Source organism: Ictidomys tridecemlineatus, chromosome 3 (assembly GCF_052094955.1).
Source record: "Ictidomys tridecemlineatus isolate mIctTri1 chromosome 3, mIctTri1.hap1, whole genome shotgun sequence".
NCBI classification, from domain to species: Eukaryota; Metazoa; Chordata; class Mammalia; order Rodentia; family Sciuridae; genus Ictidomys; species Ictidomys tridecemlineatus.
Window position 1 is genome coordinate 94,066,154 of NC_135479.1, and position 6,683 is coordinate 94,072,836.

A 6,683-nucleotide genomic window follows, 5' to 3' on the forward strand; every position below is an offset into this window, starting at 1 on the left:
TTAAAAATGCTGTTTTTGATAGACTGTTCTCTGCATTTTTCCAATAGCGTTAATAGTCAAGATTAATGTTTCTTATTCAGCCTGTTAATAAGAAAGAATATCTTCATTTTTCAAAAACATAATTTGCCCACATATTTTTTCTGATAGAAGGAAACATTGTTTATAGAGATGAATCTCAGTGCTTTATACAACCAACCCAGTTCTCATCGCTATAACATATATTAAACTCAAAACAGTTTAATTTAACCTGCTGTAATCAGAGGAACAGAGGAAACCACCCGCCAAAACATCTCTCAGCAGTGACAGACACAACTATGGCCTTGCCCTCCTGATGGAAAGAGAGGAGACCAGGAGATGCATTAGGAGATAAATAGTCTGGTCAACCACTGGCAATCATGGTAACTTGGTACCAGTGTTCAGTCTGTTAGCCTGTTGTTTAAGATGCTCTTCCAAAATACTTTTCCCCCAAATATTGATCCCTTAATATTCTCAACATTGACCCCTTGTCAAAGGACAACAGTGGTGGTATCTACATTCTGGAAATTCAGAACACAAATGGCCCCCACAGGCTGAATTTAAAGGACAGGAAGAGAGTACCTTGACTTCCCATAAACTTATTTCTCCAAACACTCTGACAATAGACTCTGAGGATCCTGAAAGGTCCTGAGAAATATACTCAACAAATAACCTGGAACATTCCTCATGAATCCTTTAGGTACTGCCAGAAGCATGGACATCATTAAATCTCCAAGATGATGGCATTTCTGATAGTGAGGAGGTAGGCAAAATGTTCTCATGCAAAATTTCCTCATGCAAATTTTTCTCATGCAAAATTGTCTAGAAAAAAATAAATATTAAAAAAACAAAATTTCATTACAGGTCGAGGTCTTTCACAAGAAAGGTCTTTCACAAGAAAGTGAAAGACAAAATTTTGTCTGAGAATATGTTGTCTCACAAAAAAAATATAATACCTATACCTAAATATTTAGCATTCCAAACTGGTTTCAGAACATAGGAGTGTCAATTTATTCCCTTAAATATGCCATGTGGGAATTATAGACTCGTTCACACTTACTCAGCTGAGAAAGGGTTTTTAACTCAGCTCTACCCCTAAATTCACATAAATATCTCTAATTCCAGTAGGATTTTAGATGGAGGAGGTGAGAGAGAATTCCAGTTGTTGAAGATGTTCTATGTCCATCCAGTATTATTTGTAAAAGACACAAAAGTTTTATATACAACTTATTTGAGCTATTATTCAGTTTGATATTTATTTTCTTAGGAAAAAAAAATTATCTGACTAGCTAAAAGTTAAAAATCCTACAAGATCATTCTTTATCCTAATCAAATAGTTTTTTGAATGGCTTTCTATGGTATGTTTGCCTCTTTGACTTCATATGAAAATGAAAATAAATATGTGAAGGAAGACATATGCATTAAAGTTTAAAAACTCAAGTTTCATTTTTATGAAAATGTTTGGGCAATCTGTGCTGAGTCTTCCCATACACTTCCCCTTTATCAGGAAAAGGGCGTAGTGCTCAAGTTACAAGTTCTGCTATCTCCTATAATATTCTTGATAATATATCCTAATAAAAAAATCTTCTAAATCAACATTTCTTTTCCAATTTTCCTATTAAATTCACTTGAGGGACATTTTTTTCATGTTTCGAAAATTTGTTATTTGAGAGCAATGGTCTCGTGCTGAGATACACAACTCACTTCCATGAGGAAATTAACCATGTAATAAATGAACTTCCAGTGAGAAGCATGAGTCTAAACTGATTTTTAAATGTCCTGTCAAAAGTTCCTCCTTATATCCCACACACCATTCTTTGATCACAGGAATACTCAACGGCTAAGCAAACATTAGACCTCCAGAAGGGAGTTACTATTTCTCATGGAACACAAACCCTTATGGCTAATTTAAACAAAAAAGCAAAGATTTAATCTCCAGAGAAAGATAGAAGGTGTTATAGAGAGCATGCAAGTTCTCTCAGTTTATTTTGACATTCCAAATGGATGGATATTGGTCTCCCCTGTCAGGGGATAAGTCAGGGACAGATAACTCATCTTAATTCCACCATGTGGTTCTCACTACTATAAACTAGCAATTTATATTTAATATAGAAAATGTAAATGAGATTTCCTAAAGAAGACTATGCATTGGCCCAAAAAAATCTACAATGTGGTGTTATAATATTAAATTAATGTCAAAGTTCCCTGATTTCATGCATTATGAAGCAACAGCAGTAAGTAATCTTGGTTGAACACTTATTTATCTGAGTATCTGTAAGAACCAATGGAGTCCCATAAACCATACCTGACCACCTGGACCTTCACTACTGCATGGCATCCTCTAAAATCCATTCTTCTCTCTTTCCTTTTCCTCTTCCTTCACTCTATTCTCCCTTATAGGAGATCTCCCAACTTTGAACTAGACACATGGCCATCCAAATAAAATCTCCAAAACTTCCTTGCAAATCATAGCAGCCATTGTATTGTTCTGGCCTATGAGTTTTAAGAAGCATCATGTGCTACAGTCTAGGAGGCTCAGTTCCAAGACCTCTGGAACACTCACTTGGGCCCTTCATCTTGTTCTCTTCTCTTTGGGCTATAATACAATTATGATGGCTAATGGTTGTCCATCATTTTGGACCCTAAGTGATCTTGAGAATCAAAGCAAAGAAACCGTTAGGAGAAGCCTGGAACCATAGAACTTCACCAACTAGAGATGCTAATCAAGGTCTACACCACCTAGGACTTAAATGTGACAAATAGGGGTTATAGGTACAGTTCAGTGGTAGAGCATGTCCCTGATTTGAACAAGGCCCTGGGTTCGATTCTGAGCACAGAAGAAGAAGGAGAAAGAGGAGAAAGAAAAGAGAAAGGAAGGTCTTAATTAATCTACTGTTGATTTGAATCACTGTTGTTCCCAATGAAGCCTAATCCTAATTAATGCAACAATACAGGAACAATTGGGAAACCAGTTCCAGATGTGCCCTAGGTGGACACTTTTGGAGGATGCTATGGTGTTCCGCAAAATCATGGGAGTAGAAACCAGGAGGTGGAGATTGGAATCCTGATTCTACCACTGAACAACAATCAGCCAGCTACCATCACCTTTGCCTGCCAGACCCATCTATTAGGTTTTTGTTAGAATTTGAGATAATAGATGCTAATCAAGTTAAGCCAATGATTTCCATATTATTTGTATTTGGGACAAAGTACATGGTCTTGTAATGAACTGGCTCAGGTGTTTCTTCTTGTGAAAGAATTGGATGGTACCAAAACAAACAGAGCAACATCATATTTTCACACATAAAAGTGTGAAAATGCCAACTCCAGTCTTTTTTAAAGTTTCTCATTGACTTCCTTTTTGTTATTGTGCTTATTACTATTAGTTTCTTCTTTCCCTTTTTAATGATCTTCAGGAAAAAAATATAAAAACTTCCATTTGGTGTATGGAAAATATAAAATATTTCCAATGATCAAAAACAGGAAAATCAAAAATCTTAAAATTTCATAAAATCATTAACCTGCTGATTTGTTATGAAATCATGATCCTTGACAAGGATGTGATTTTTTTTTAATTGTGCACAGTACAGTACTGAAACTTTACGCAGATACCTCAAAAAAATCAACACATTGAAATGAAAAAAGAAGCAGTGAACCCCCCTTAGGAAAGAATAAATCTACAAGGAATGATCTGAAGTTCAGATTACATCTGGTGACAGAGGATGTTTCCTTTTCATTCGGCTGGTAACATGCAGAAAATTATGGGCAGAACTCAAATTAGGGGAAACAAATACACGAGCCCTTCCAAACCACAAGGTTTTATTGTGCAAAACCACATTAAAAGCAACATTTTCTACATAGTGAGGCTAATATGAATACAAAGCAAAGTGTCAAAGATTCTCCTGTACTCATCTTTCTCCTTTTTACACAATTGTATTTCATGATTAAAATACCCAGCCATTTTTCTATAATGATTCATAATAGCATCTTGAAAATTTCGGCAGCACATAGGCTACTGTCAGAATTTTCTTAGGCAAAGCTTTTGGGAGATTCTCTTGCATTTCATTGTCACAAAATCCATTATACCAGGACAGATCTCAGCCCGCCTGAGTAATGTCTATCTGAGGGTTATAATTTTGTCATAAAAATTTGCTCTCACATGAACTTAGCATAAAAGGTCTCCGTCCAGAAAATAGGAATTGAAATGGATATATTATCACTTGAACTGCTTTTTTACTCACTTATCCTTCAATTACAAGCCTTAAGTTCACTGGTGTCAAGAGAGGTTAAACCAGAAAAATGTAAAACAATTTTTGAAATATGTGAGGGAAATTTGACACTTAATGTTCCAAATGCATTATTATTGCCATGGTATCCCTGAAGTGTGCTACTGATTCGTTTCACATTGTGGATTTAAAGGCATGTAAAAGACTATTCATGAAACAAAGAAAAAATCCATATGTATCATTTCATATGTAAAATATTTTTCAAGAGCTCCGGTTTCTTTTTTTATTTAAAGACGCCAATATCATGTTTTTTAAATCCCTGTTTTGCAAAACTTAAATTTCAAGATGTAATTAAATTTTAATGGGGCAAAGAATGGAGAAGTGAGAAGGGTAAGTTTTGAGATATGCAATCATACTGGCAGTAATGAGTATATAAAAAGTAACATTTGCATAATACTAGAAAATTTTTAAATTGCCTTATGTGTATGCCTGCATTTGATCACAAGTCGATGTGACTTGGTTGGGGGAAGATTACTAGTATTTATTTATTTATTAATATTTATTTTTTAGTTGTAGGTAGACACATACCTTTATTTTGTTTTCATGTGGTGTGAGGATCAAACCCAGTGCCTCATGCATGCTAGGCAAGTGCTCTTCCTCTGAGCCACAATATGTTAGAACCATAACTCAAAAGTGCTTTAGTGACTCGCCTATAAAAAGTTGCAAATTGAAAACTAGATTTTCACACTTCAAAGTTCAGATTCATTCTATTACTCTGAACTGCCTCAAGGTGGTCACCTTTCTAGAGAAAGCAGAGAGAATGGTTACCTAACCTGTCAATCATCAATTACCCATCTAATTCTCACTCCATGCTAAAGGTACATTATCATAATGACCCATTAGATACTCTTCCAGGTGACCTAGACCAGGGTCTCTCACCCTTCGTTTGCACTGGATTCACCCAGGAGGGTTATTAAAGCACAAATTGCTAGCCGTGATCCCAGAGTTTCTAATACAACAAGTGTAAGGAAAGGCCCCCAAGTCTCCATTTTTAATGTTTTAACATCAGGTCATGCTGATGCTGCTGGCCCAAGAACCACACTTTGAGAATCACAGAATAATTCCAAATTTTCCTTCTATTTTTCAGTGTTTGTTTTACCAATAATTTTTTGTGATTTCTAAGCTTATTGACAAAAAATAACACTCATAGGCTGTATCGTCAAAGTATAGACAAATCAAAAACAAATGAACTAAGGATAACATTTCCATTTAATTCTTGTCTTCTATAACAAAACCAGGTGTTTGAACAATATTTCAAATCCATTGCATATTTAAATTATCCACAAATGTAGCAAAATAATCAAGTATAATAAAGGATCCCTGCTTTGAAATTTAAGTGATTCTATAAATTTTAAGATATTAAGAATTAACTTTATCTATTCACATTTATATTTTATGCATTAAGTTATTGAAATTTTTCTCAGTCCCTGGTGCTTCCTGTTGCCCTTGCCTCCTCCCTCCCCCCATTCCTGTACTCTACTGATCTTCATTCTATTTATTTATTGTTTTTCAATTGGTGCTTTGTAGATACACATAAAGGTGAAATTCACTGTGTATATTTATTCATGCAGAGTGTAATTTCTCAAATTCCTTTTGCAATGAATTTTTTAATGCTTTTATTGTTATCTTAAATGTTATATCCAACTCTAGTTTTGGAACATTTAAAAAATTTTTAAAAAGTGACTTCTCCTAAGGCCTAGAGGCTGTGGCTACATCCAGTTAAGGAAACCAGAAACTATTGTAAGAATTCCTCTGCATGTGAACAGCAACTGTCTAATAGAAAAACTGGGGAATTCTGTGCAGACCATTTACAGAGTGGTTTTGGAGTGCATAGCATTCTTTTCCAGAAGAGAAAGAAACGGCTTCAGCTGATGTAAATCCTGCGCTGTCCTGGAGACAAGAGATGAGATAACCTGAGGATGCTCGCTTGAACTTGCTACCATCCCCTGATGTTGCCACCTGACAGAGCTTAGTTGTGTCTGTCCCAATCAATCTTTTACAAACACAGAGAAAGGAAGAAGTGGTAAGAAGCATGTGTATAGTCATTTGGGCAAAAGACTGGGGTAAAAAAAAGAACCAGGAGGAAAAAAAAATACAAAATCCAATTTTCCCTAGCCCCCTCCCTAAACCTCCACTCTCCCCCAGAATTACCTAAATGCTCTGCCTCTAAGCCTCACGATAACCCAGCTGTCCCTTCCCTTCAGCCTGCACAAAGCAAGTCTCTGAGAGGAGTTGCCTTTCTTCAGACTTTGGACCAGGGCAGCCTCCTGATTTTGGATTATCTAGTATATTCCCTATTTATGTATTTATTTTCTATAAAATAACCATATGGAGATTAAATATCTTTTATTTCTTGATCTTATTTAAAACCAAATATGTTTT